Raw genomic sequence first — 13,539 nt, 5'->3', positions numbered from 1 at the left:
GGACTGAAATGGAAACCATGCACTCATTTGTGTCAAAGAGGGTTGCTGATCCCTGCTAGTATCAGTCTATTACTGCACTGCTGTCAGTGTGGGCAGTGAAACCTGCTGGATCAGTTCCCACCATTGCTGGCTTCCCTGTCCCTGTTAGGAAATGCAATAGAGAAATATTTTGTCTTAAATGTGAAGGTGGGCCCTTCTGTTCTTAAGTTTCAAACATCAGTACCTAGGCAGGACCTGATTACCAGAAGCAGTGCCTCTCCAAAAATCTGGGGTGTGAAACAGCTCAGCTGGACAAAAAGTGGTAAGAAGTACCAAAGCCTTAGGAAAAGGTCAAGTCAGGTATTTTCCCAGGGCTACACAGATCCACATGGGGGAGATCCTCAAAGCTCACAGCAGCTGGAGGGTGCCACTCCAGTGACTTCCCAGGCAGAGGGACACCAAGTCCAAACAAGCTACCCTGACCTCCCTTGGCTGCTCAGACTGCTCTGCCCATCTTTGTATCTTTGCCAGATAAACTAGCAGAATAAGTTCTTCCTCCACAACAGCAAAGCCAAGCCTTGTACAAATCATTGACCTTGTACAAATCACTGACCACCAGCCCCGCTCATGGATGTCTTTAATGGGAACTATCAGGTATTTAATCTGTTTAGTCCTAATTTCATAAAATTTTACTAAAATCTCAATTTTTAACCTTAGCCAACTGGTGGTCCTCCAAATGTATCACAAAAATGAGTCTTTCACAGACACTTTTTTTTCCTGCCGTCCTCCAAGGACCATTGATTGCTTTTCCCACCACTGCACTGTACCCAGCACAGCACTATATTCCAGTTATCTCCTGCAGGAATCTAGACTTTATTACTCCATCTTTATATAAGCCTTTACAGACTTGGTGCCAGAAATGCTCCCAGTTCAATAATGTAATTACATTGAAAGACACAGGAATAAAGGAAAGCAGCTAAGTTTCTCTGAAATTGAATCAATTTGTAGCAGATTTATTTTAACCACTTGTAGTACTTATCTTGTATCTTGACCCAGAGTCATGGAGGGTCATGATGGGAAGTCCTGTTCATTTCCATCAGTCAGTGCTCTGACATCCAGGGAAGGAATGCTATCCACAGAGCATCTTGGAGAACTTTGTCACATGCATATCTAGATTAAACAGTCTTCAACTTTCAAACAAGAAGCCTGACAGACAGAAGAGGACTGAGGGGAATTATAGTCTTCACTTTGCTCAGACAATTAATACAGTATAATGGGCTGCATCCCCATTGCCTTCCATCCTGCATAGTTATGCAGTCTAAATCTACAGAGATTTTTCCTTCATTCAAAATGCAGGTCCTCAGAGTCCCTTTGTCATCTTCTGCCTGACTTTGGCACTGGCTGTATCCCCATGACACCTAAGATCCCATCAGAAAAGCTCTCTGCTTGCTTTAATTTCTGCTTCTGGGCCTGCCCAAACATACTCAAGTCCTGACAGCACTGAGAAATTCAATATTTTAGTTCTACAGGGATTCACAGATAAGGCATTCCTCTTTTAGTAGCTCTATCTGCTAACTGGGATCTCATGGGTATTTCCACCCAGAGCTAGAAGAGAGCTGCAATAAGAGGGTGGTGGGATGGTATAAACTACCACTGCTACAATAAGTAAGGTGGGGAAAGAAAGAGAAGAAAAGGATTTCCAAAGAGCTGGTTGTGGTGTGGGTCTGTCACTCCTGAATGTACCAGCAAATCCTGGTAAGGACTTTTTTGCAGGAGGATTTCACTTAACCAGTGAATATGATGGGTAATAACTGGTCCAGCTGCCTAGGTAATCAATGCTTGGCATGAGCATGAATGAAGGGAAGAACCCACATAATTTGAAATTATATATGTGGCTCCTGCTCCTTTCTTGGCATTTGTTGCTGACCATCTTAGAGAGTCTCTGACTGCATGGTAGCTTTTGTAGCTCTAATTAGGCACCTAAATATCCACTTAGCCAGGCTTTTCATTTCACTGGGAATCAGGGCACCTAAGAGCTAAGCACTGCAGCACTAAAATTGAGTTTTCTGCATCACTCAGCCTCTACTTTGCAAGTGAACTTTGTCTGGGAATCCCACTTTTCCCCTTGGGTAATAAAAAGCTTGCAAAGCAGCAAATTAGCTCTCTGGATTTAATTATGCATGTACACCAGTAATGGAAGTAATTGCACTGTCTCAGTCACATTGCACAGTGTACTTACTTGAACCAAGCTGAAGAAATACCACTGGCAGCTATAGGAAGACAGACCGGATAAGAGGACACCAGGTGCAATAAGGCTACAAGATTATCATCTCACCTGCTGTGGTAATTAACAGCCACAACTCTCACCCTACAGATGACAGTTCTTACTGCCACTCCCTTCTCATGAAGGGATACTATCAGATGATCATCCCTCTGCAAGACATCCTCTTGTAGGAAAGCTAGAGGGCTGCAGCAGGAAGTGTATCTCCTTACTGTATACTCACCAAGAGCCTCAAATTACCTGACTGCTACGTGCAGCTCTCTGTAGAATTGAGGCATGCACTGGGTATTTGTGGTCAGAGCTGAAGACATCCCAGGGCTCCTGTCTGCTCTGCTAATCCTGTGCTACTCTGCAGAAGGAAAATCAAATATGCAGGGAAATATTACTCCTCATCCACCAGGTTCTTGCAGAACACAACGCTCTTCCTGCACCTGGTCTGGCAACATAACACTCAGCAATACAGGGCTCCAGCCATACATTCACTACACGAATTATTTAAGTTGAACTGAATGAGGGAAGCAAACCAGAAGTGTTTCCCACGGGCATTGTGTGGTGCTAGGAAGTACTGGACATGGTCTGTGTGTGTGACTAGCAAAGGCTCAGAAAGGGAAGCTTGGATTAGTCTGAATTTGTGAAGAAACATCTCTATTTGCTTCTTGGTACAAGCACTTGCTGAGGCAGAACACACTCCATTGCAGTTTTGCCTGGTTTGCTGTCAAATCCTGCTGGTCCTCTATGGTCTCTCCCAGAACAGTCAGCACTGCCACTCTGTTCCAAAATAGTCACTCACCTCCCACATCCTTCTCCTTTCTGGAGGCCTGAAGGTGTTTTCATCTTCTTTGACACCATGCCAGGTTTTAATTCCTTGATCCCTCCAAACGCACCCAGGGTCCTCCAAGTTCACCTTCCTCCTGCCTTTAATCTTATACTTAGTAACTCAGAAAATAGCAAGTAATGGAAATTTGGCAGTTATCTTGTCATTTGCCTTCATCAGATACAGTTAAGTTTAAAGATCCAAAACAAATTACTCAAGAAACATGTGTTCAGATGACACAAAAATATATTCAGAGAGGGATGTGTAGTTGCACTTGGGAATGAAAAAGTAGACCATACACTCATGAAAAAAAATGTTACTGTCAGCTTGAGGTTTTATTTAAAATAAAAAAATTTTAGGAGTGGAATTTTTTTGCAGTATTGACACCACAGAAGGGAAATTCTTGGGCAGGTCACAACCCTCTGTGCCAACATTATCAAAGTCAGCCATCTGCAATTTTGGAGTGCGTACATAGAAAAGCCTGCATGGTGATCTGGAAGAAAGACCAATTCTTTTGGTAAAAGTAGCATGTCTGTCACAAAGCATAGGTAGGTCTCACAAAGTGAGGTACTGATGGTTAGGATTGATTGGTTATGGATCTAAAACATGTAGTGGAAATCGTACTAATTCTAAGGAGAGCAAGCAGATCACACCCTTCAGCTGTGAGGCGTGTTGTGTACGGGTGACAGAGTAATAAAGCGGCTTGACAGAAGCTCTTTAATGCAAAAACACTTTACTATCTGATTGTCCATCATCTTTAGTGTTTGGCTGACATTTGTCTTGCCAAAGAGAGCTTAAAATGAGCACATACATCTCTATCTGCAGTGAGTGGAAAACTCTGAGTAAGTATGTATGTGCTCAAAACCTATTTTCCATAACTATGAGCAAATATAAAGATTACATGACAAAAAAGAGCCAACACATTTATGTTTGGAGTTCAGGTGAACGACACCAGCCCAAGAACAAAAAAGATCAAAGTGCTACTCTGCACACACACATGCTAACTGGGAAAAAACCTATTTAAAAATCATATTTATAGTCAACAAATCTTTTACGGCTTTGTATTTCAAAATAATTTGTACACTACTGGATAAAACATGCTCATGATTTTTGCTTAAATCTATCCTGTAAATCTGGGATAGACGAATTATCTGCATCACCTTAACTTAAATACCTTTGGCAGAGGCACTAGAACAGAGGGGATTTATGAAGAATAGAAAATCTGTTCTTCATTTACCAAAAACACATCCCTACAGCCATGACTGTGGAGTCAGATAATGCCATTTGGCAAACTGATCATCCAGAGTCTCGCATTTCCCTTTGGGCATTAAAGCAGAGACCAAAAAATGCATATACAACCCAAGATCTAAATAATAGAAGGGACTTTCAGCACAATTGATTAAGCACTGAGGTAGTTATCTGCCAACGTCCCACTCATCACAAAAGGAAATACTGTTCTTCTTTAAAGGCTCAAAATTTTACAGAACACAAATGCATTTTTCCCTCCTCCTTCCCTCTCCCCACTTCTGCCCATTGCTGTAAAGATTTGTTTTTCTTCTGAGAAGAATGATATTTCATCATTCTTTTTAAAATATTTATTCGTGAATTTAGTGGTCTTTATTATTCCTTAGCATTCCAGCTTCCCTGATCCTTTCACCAAAGTACATTACTCCTGATGGGTGAAGATTAGAAAAATGTTGTGGGTGTTTGTTGTTTGGTTTTTTTTGCCCTTTCTCAAATCAGTGTGTTATAAACATCATCCTCAGCCAGTGAGTCTTGTGATTCTTCCTCAACAGGACTTACAGGCCTACAGGAAGCTCCAGCTGAAACACTGGCAAACTTCTGCTGCTACCTTCAGTGAGAGTATATATGGATATTTAAAGGAGGCAAATATACATATATGCATATGTCTATGTGTGCGTGCATTCATAAATACATATATATATATACACACACACACACAAACACACAGTGCAAAAAGAAGAGAGAGGAGACAGGTGAATTTGCAAAGTGATGGCTCTCTTCAGAGAATTATCTGAATAACAAAACCACCATGGAAGAGCCCCATAAAGCTGAAGTGCTGGCCAGAGGGATAAAGCTGGTGGGGTCCACTCTGAAGCAATTTGCTACAGATATTAGAAGCATTTGATCTGAGTGCAAGGCAACACACAGGATGAAATAATAGGGCAGAGACAGGCAGAGCAGGCACATGCTGCCCTACAACTGCTTCCCTGTATTCTCCTGCTGAATTTGTTCATGACATTTAAGAGCTGTCACTGCTATTGCCAATGCTGGAAAGAGGGCAGAGCCTGCTTCCATACAGCTGGGAGAAGATATCTGCTGTTTAGAGCTGCAGGGCTAAGCAGTGTATGGAGGGAAAAAAAAGGTCCAGCCATCCTTTTCCAGTTCAGGGGACACTTCTGAGGCTCACTTTGTGTGCTCTTCTAATAGGTGACCTAAAGACAATTTGTTCTGCATTACACTTTTATTAAGCATTAGTGCCCTAACTAAAATTATTTACAGCTGATTTTGGGTTGTTTTGGTTTTGTTATTTGGTTTGGTTCTGTGTTATCCCAGCTGGTGGTGGAAAACAGGATGAAGAAGGGATTATAGTATCTCTTTATGTGTCTGACAAGAAACAGTTTATCTGCTCTATCCCAAGAGTCCTGTCCCAGCTTTCAGTTCTGCTGCCACCACTGGCACATCAAACATCCTTGACTTAAGGGCCAGATTTCCTTTCTAGGGTGGAAAAGATGGCAAAGAACAAAGAGAACTTTTACCTCCTCAGCCAACATGCTGGCAGGCAGCTCCATCCCACTGGCACTGAGTTGCTGCATGGTCAGCCCAGGCATTGCTCCTTGAGGTGTTGTGAAAAAGGACTGTGGTGGCCCAGCCATCCTGCAGCAAAAGAATGGGCCCATGGTGTTGCTGTCCAGCAGCCAGCTGCCACCTGCACCCTCTGCCCTGGAAGCCAAGTCATTTTCTTACAGGAAGAAAAGTGCAGCTGGTGCTGTAGCCAAATATACAAGTAGGGAGCAAAAACTAAATAATCCTGTTTAAACAACATCAGACCTTGGAAACCACATGCTGATGCTGATGTGACATCTCCGGATGGAGAATTTCAGGTTTTCCTCTAGGTGAAAACAGAATCCAAGACCAAGATGTTGACCCCCAGAGTAGCCCAGACCTGCTTGTACAGAGAGCTTACATTGTTACTCCAGTGACAAAACTCAAAGACATCATAGGTTTTATTAGCTCAAAGCTCCATATTTTACCTCAAATTGCTGAAGTGATTTTTCAACACTTTACTGAACTATTGGGTGACTTATTTATAGTTTGACCTCAAAACCAGTTCAGATTGCAAATGAGTTTCAAAAAAATTTCAGGCAGGTCAAACCCTTAAAGACTATATGTCTTGGAAATGGCTGCTCACAATTTTCTAAACAAATCCCTGGGCTTTCTACAGCTTTTATCTAAACAGTGGACAAAGACTGCTATCGTATGATGCAGAATCTCTGGTATTAACTCTCCACAACCCCTTTAACACATACCCTTGAAATACAATTTTCAGAATGGATCCAGAAGGGTTGTAAATACAAAAGATAGCGAATATACTAAGCTGAAGTACTAATTTCCAGATATTTCAGACCACAACAAAAGCAGCAGCACTCATACAAAATAAACCAGATGAAAATGCAAAGAAATAATTACATAAAAGGGGTGAGAGTAAAACAGAAATGATGAAAGAGGGATGCTAGTGTGAAGTTCAAGATCTCTTCAGAGCTTGGTTTGCATTGTGTCCCAGGTTGTATGTTCAGATAGAGCCATGTGAACCTCTTGTTCTGTCTACAAAGAGAAACAAAATCTCTGCTATCAACCCACAGTCACCAGCTATATTTATTTTTGGGGCTTGGTGCAAACAGATTTTGTGAAGGAGCACTGATGAAGGGAGCAAGATAAAGGCTATCACCTCCAACATCTACACACATTGAAGTGGGAGTCACTGCAGTAACAACATGAGCAGTACAAACCCCAGCACAAGTCCTGTCAGTTCTCCTTACGAGTGTCCCTTAGCCTGATGCTTTGCTTCACCTCCTCCTTACCCAGGCAATATTTAGCAATAATCTGGTAGCTGTGCATCTCAGAATACACATCCAGCAAATTTTCCATACAGGAGAAACACTTACCGATAGAGCATAGTTTCATGGGGGGGGTCATCCCTTGCTCCTACAGGGAGCTCTATTGAAGCAACAAAGCCAATGGGATGGCACTGTGGGTGACCTAACTTACATTTAAGAAATCAGCCGTGACATCATCATTGCCAACAATGTTCAAGAAAATTCAGTGTAAACAGGGCAGTCCCTGGTAATAAAAATATGTATTGCACCCCTGAATTCTGGTGAATGGCATCTCTAACTGCTTTCTGGTATTTTTACTAAGAAGGTTCACTGATGGATGATACTCAGGAAAGAGGTCAAAAATTTTGGCAACACAAATAAGCAGCAGCAATAGGAGATGTGGAATGGGTAATAATTTAAACTGTAGATCATAACAAACTTCTATTATAGCCATAGTAGAAGGTTACCAAGAGAACACAAAAACAAACGGATAGCTAATCTCTTTTTTTGGGCAAATGAATTCTTTTGATGCAGTGCTTAGTGTGAGTTAAAATGAGCATAGTGTATAAATTATAAAGACAGTCTTTGCCATTGTCCCTGTATTTTCAGAAAGCACCATTTCCATAAAGTTTCTTGGCAAAATGAGAATATCTTTCAGGTCATACATTAAATAAGAGAATGTCTTCCACTTCTCTGATAAATATAAAGAAGGCCAGTAAAATAAAAGTGTATATCAGATTTCAAAAGCTTATATAAAGGAATTTTATAACAACTCAGAAAAGAGGATAAAAAGAACCTATGTTATAAACATTTCCAAGCGTTCTCAGGTGATATCACACCAGTCAGGAATGAACTGGTGCCACAGCCCTAGGAATCCCTGTGATGGAGCTGAGGCAGTTGCTGGTGGTGAAGGTGTGCACATCAGGATGTCTGTGTGTGACAGTGCCCAGCTCTCCTGGCTGTGTTAGGCAGAGCCAGCAGGATGCCTCCAAGCTGGTTTAATTCAGGTAAGTTTACTCCCAGAATGGAAATGTGCTTGAAATGGTACTGTGTCTGTGCCTTAATCCATCCCTCTATTCCCAGGGGACACATGTAAATGTGAAATTATTCCCTGGTTTAGCCAGCAGCAAGTAAAATGTTCTTAAACTGCTCAGCCCTGCCAGGAACTTGCATTAGCCACTGGCTCTGGCAGGTGCTGTAGTTCCCCCACCTCATGAAGAGAGAACTCTGACAGGGTTTTTTGAAAATCTTTGTGCTTTCTACAGTTATAGGATTTTGTTGTGAAAAGGCCTGCATTTATTGTCAGCCTTAAGATGCTTTCAGCTCTCTCCTTGAGCACGCAGCTTTCTGTTGCCTTTCCAAAAAGTAGAGCTGCTAAGCAAGGAAATTGCTGGGAAAGCTTCCATAAGTACATCTAGTCCCCAGCAAATCACAGCAATCAGTGTAATAGAGAAATTTAAGAGAATCTAAGTAACTTTGCTGCACTAACTGCACATTACCAGGGTTACTCACAATAATTCAACCATGCTGTAAGTCACATCACTGTAACACCCTGGATTTCCTGCCACCTGCCTCGCTCCTCAGTCATTAACTGACATGAGGTTCAGATGTTCTCTCCTTACCCCACTTGCCATGCTGCTCCAGAGGTGAGGAGCAGACACAGCAGGGAGGGAAAGACATTAACAGTGCAAATGTCCTAGAGAAAGCAGATTGGGAGCTACATTTATTCATTTCTCTGCTACTCAAATGCATGTAAATATAAATCTGACTTACTGTCAGCAGGCAAACCCTACTCAAGTACATCAAACCCCCTAAAAAGGTGAGAGCAGGGAAGATATTCTGGAGCCACATGTGGGCAGAATGGACTTGCTGCAAACTGGTGTTGGACCTTCCAAGAGGATGCTGCCAGTCCTGCAGCTCGAGATCAGCACAGGGGAAGGTAGGCTGATGAAGCAACACCAAGTCTAGCCCACAGCACACAAGATAATAAGGGATTGAGCAGTATGGAATTCCTACACATGTAAAGCCTTAATGAAACACAGTTTGCTTTTGCACAAAGAGGAAAAACTGAGACCTTGGAGAAGTAATTCCTTTAAGATGACCTAATGAGTATGTCACTATTAAGCACAAGCTATTTACTAAGTTTTTCTTACACTGCTGTAATTTCCTCTTTTTAATGGCTTTGCTATTGGAAAACTTTCCTATTGCAGTTGATTGTTATAAGCTGTCCTCACAAAGTAAAAAAGGTACCCAAGTGTGCAAGGCAAGGGAAGTACAATGCCCCAAAGTTAAATGCATGCTTAAAGTGCTTGGGTGCATGGCTGAAGTGCTCCCCAATTCTGAGTCTAGAGCACAAGAGGATTTCCCATTCATCCTTAGGGGGAGCTCAGTCTCGGGGTCCTGTGACAGTGTCTACAGCACAGCTCAAACTTCTCAACAGCAAGAGGTGCCAAGGTTGGATTATAAAACTGATTCATGCTTAGACCCTCAGGAAATCAACAAGTCTTTGAGAAGCCAACAACAGCAGCATCAGAAGACTAGCAGTGATGAAGAAAAGGAAACTTTACCATTTTTTCCTTTTTTTCTCAGCATGGGGAAATCCTGTGAGAACTCTTTTCTAAAACTGGCAGATATATGTGGAACTGCTTTCATCTGATAGATGCTGTGATTTTCTTGCTCCCTGTAAAGTGGTAAAGTATGGTACAGCAGTTATTCCATTGATGGTCCTGGGTAGGAAGAGGGTGATGAAGGAATCAAGTATCATCTCATGATTATACTGCTTCTCCAGCTGGCAAGTACTCCATGCCACCCTGCTGTGTGTGCAACTTCCATATCTGGATATGGGAAAAGAGGGATGAAATCAGGAAGGAATCTTCTGGAAGAGCTATCAAAGATTGGAAGCAGTGCTTACCATGACCCACTTGGGGCCTGCCCAAGGGCAGCTGGACTGAGAACAACTTGAAGGGACTCCAGTATTTGCTAAACCTTCAGAACTTCATTGTTCAAGTAGGACAGTAGAACACAGCCTGATGGACTGGACTGATGTTGTAACAGGGTGATTTTTCTGTACCACATTGTAAATGCTGGATTTGTTTGTAAAATCTGGGTTGATCTCAGCCATATAACAACTATTTTGCATACATATAAGCATGTAATTCACTAAAAATTGGTTCAGAATTAAGTTAACACTATCACAGTGTAGTGAAACCCATTATTTGGCACCATGTGGCACAGCTTCTTGGCCAATTTCAGTAGCTGTGGCAGGTAGGTGAGGTGGACTGTTGACTTCCACACAGGGTTACAAGTCCCCTTCCAACCTGCCTAATGATGAGAACTTAACCTGGAGTATCCACAGAAGGAAAAAAACCTAAATGCAATTGTGTGCCGTTTCAATGAGCCTAATTAACTAATAAAGGTCAGTCTTATTAGAAGCTCTTCAGGGAAGGAGCCACTGAAGGAAATTAAGCAACAAAAGAATTTTAACATCATGTCTTCCCTTGCCTGCACCACACTGTTCAAGGAGGATTTGATGAGCAATCAAATTATTTGAATAAACAATGAAGGTGTTGATACACAGGTGTTCTGTGACAATAGAAATGCATTTCTGAGCTGCCAGAAGATCACTCAGTGCCATGCAGAGGGTCCCTGCACAGGACATAGTGGCTGCCCTGGGTCCATAAGGGAAGCTTGTCTCTGAAGTACATCTCCTAATTACCTCTCTACTGCCCAACACCCACAATCCCATCTCCCTCCCTGTCCCAAGTAGTCAAGCTCCTACACAGCACCCTGATATGTCATTTCCCTTTATTTCTGCATATTCTTCCTCCTTCAACTATGTGTTACTAGAAGCTGCTCTCTACTCATGGGTATGACATCTACTCTGGAGTAACTCCATTCACTCCTGTAAAGAAAATTCATGAGTTATGACTATCTGCTACTTACCACCTCAGGAAAACCTACTTCCAGAAGTTATGTTACAATATAAAAGAATAAAGTTACAAGAAATTTTTTTTTTCAAAACATAGAATGGACCTTTACCAGGGCCTCCACATTGATCACCTCAGCTACAGAAATGCTTTTAGCTTTTTTCCTGCTCTGAAAGGACTTAAATCAGAATTAGGTGGGTTTGATTTCCTCCTCCCATGATACTAGAAATTCCTACAGCATAAAGGAAGGCAAACAGGTCAGTCCAGTTTTAAAGCTGAAAGCTTAACTAAGAAAGGAACTGTCACTTCTCTGGCTTGCACTGGAAAAAAAAAACACAGTGGGGAAGGAAGAAATATGATCCTCTGTTATTTCTACTTGTAGGCCAGAAGAATGCAGCAGCAGCACTCCTAATGTTCTCATTACAGCAGTTCTCTCATCTTTTATGGTCGCTCTGTCATGGGACTAATGGGGAAGCAGTATTTGCCCTGGGCCCAGAATGTGCACTGGTGTTAATGAAGGTTCATACCACCTCAAAGACTTTGATACCCATACTGTTTTAATGAGATTTAAGATATTTTTCAGTTGGGCTGAGTTCATGGGCTCCCATCAGAAGAGCATTATCATATTGTGTTGGGTTTGGCTGGGGTAGATTTAAGCTAGATCTGCTTCTACAGAAAGATCTAGAGGAAGAGACAACTGGTTCAAGAGATCTATAAATGGAAGATGCAGAGCTGCTACTCGGAAAAAGAAAAGAGTAATTTCTTTATCAACACTGAAGATGAACATCCTTACCACTGATCCCAGAGTGCTCAGCAAGCCCTGACGATCCTGGATCATGCTTCTTTGGACACCTTCTCCATGGAATGGAGCTTCTGGTAGCTGCAGCATCATTCACTCCTTTGGGATATTTCTCTAGATGCTTCATGAAACTTCAGGGGAAAAGAAAGAGAAGAGACTGTAAAAAGCTCCTGAGTATTCTTTAAATGCCCTGTCTGTGACAGGATGCATGTGGGAATGTCTTCCATACCCTGCTGGGAAAAGGAGAAATATGTTTTGAATTTGTTCATTTTGTGGTAATCATAAGAAAGATGAAGAAAATCTATCCAAGTTGACATTTTTAGGTAGCCAACATTTTTAAAAGTTCCTTACAATCTTTTGGCTGAAGAGGAGAATAAATGGAGGAATCAGGGGTTTATTAGGCAAATGAATAAAGCATCTCCCTACATTCAGATTTTAAAAAATTCCTGTCAATTTTCTTTTTCTTTTCTTCGTTAACTTTGGTTGCTAAGATAAAAGTTTTAAACCTTCCTAATATCCAAATTTTACATAAAATTATTTTGATTAAACCATCTTTACTAGCTCTTTTCATTGCCGTGGAGCCCTTTGTGGCTGATGCCCTGCCTTAACTGCTACAGCACCGAGTTAATGGGGTCATGGGGCTTATAATAGTAACATTTGTGAGGGCTTTGCCTTTTATGTTTGCTGCTTGCTCTTAAAGACAGAGTTAAAGGGGCTTTAGAGCCCTGTACTGGCTCTTGATTAATCAATAGCAATTCATGGAAACTTGTTTTCCCTACCTTGTTTTTATGCTATATGCCAGCTTTTTTTTTTTTTTTTTCTGGTAAAATTCAGCTTTGCTCTATCTGGCCAGAAGCAGTTCTTCATTCACTGTTGCTTTGCCCCTTGTCTGCCTCTGCTTTCTCTGTGATATTTTGGAACCCACCCTTTCAGGACGGGGATATGCAGGCAGCAGACATTAAGCAGGGAGCTGCTCCACCCAGTGGGTGCAAGCAGCCGGCACCACGCGCTGCTTTAGCAGAAAAGGGCATAGGAAACCTAGCGTGGAGGTGTTTGAGCAAAGGATGCATACCCCTGTTCCTCGGGGAGATCACATCCCATCTTCAGCTGCTCCAAGTGACACGAAGCAGTTGGGAAATCAGGTCTGAACCCACAGAAGGGCTGCACCCTATACAGAGTTACTCATAATGCTGGATGCTGGCTTCTTGCCTTGTGCCTGTCTGCAAAAGCTGTTGCACAGCTCCTGTCCTGAACATCCGAGGGTCCCCGGGCTAATATCAGTGGGTCTGGAGCCCTGGTCAGCTGAGCCACCTGAGAGGACAAGGTCACATAGCTGTGGCAAGGGAACGATGGGGCCACCACCACAGCTGAGAGCAGGCAGGGCTCCTTACACCAAGAGCAGCACAGTGCAAATATCTTTGAGCTAGTCTGACCCCATGAAACCAGGCTGTGAATCAAAGCCCTTACTTTGAGTAGTACAGCATATCAACGTTTCTGTGTTGAACACACATTCCCATAAAACATCACCACAATATACTAACAAATGAGGGCCAGGAAAACCTGCTTCTGTTCCTGACCTGGCCCTTCCATCTCATGTGCCTGGCACCAGGCAGGCAGTCAGT

The 13,539-nt window shown here is 42.3% G+C and overlaps 1 long non-coding RNA gene across 1 annotated transcript; it reads right to left on the bottom strand.

Moving 5' to 3' along the window:
• Positions 1-356: 356 nt before the first annotated feature.
• Positions 357-12,154, bottom strand: LOC141729360 (uncharacterized). Its single transcript, XR_012580819.1, has 2 exons — positions 11,912-12,154; positions 357-5,972 (listed from the first exon to the last, which is right to left on the bottom strand). It is a non-coding gene; the product is annotated as an uncharacterized LOC141729360 (long non-coding RNA).
• Positions 12,155-13,539: the final 1,385 nt, after the last annotated feature.

The sequence above is a fragment of the Zonotrichia albicollis genome, chromosome 6 (genome assembly GCF_047830755.1).
Source record: "Zonotrichia albicollis isolate bZonAlb1 chromosome 6, bZonAlb1.hap1, whole genome shotgun sequence".
NCBI lineage: Eukaryota > Metazoa > Chordata > Aves > Passeriformes > Passerellidae > Zonotrichia > Zonotrichia albicollis.
This window is presented reverse-complemented; position numbering and strand designations above follow the sequence as displayed.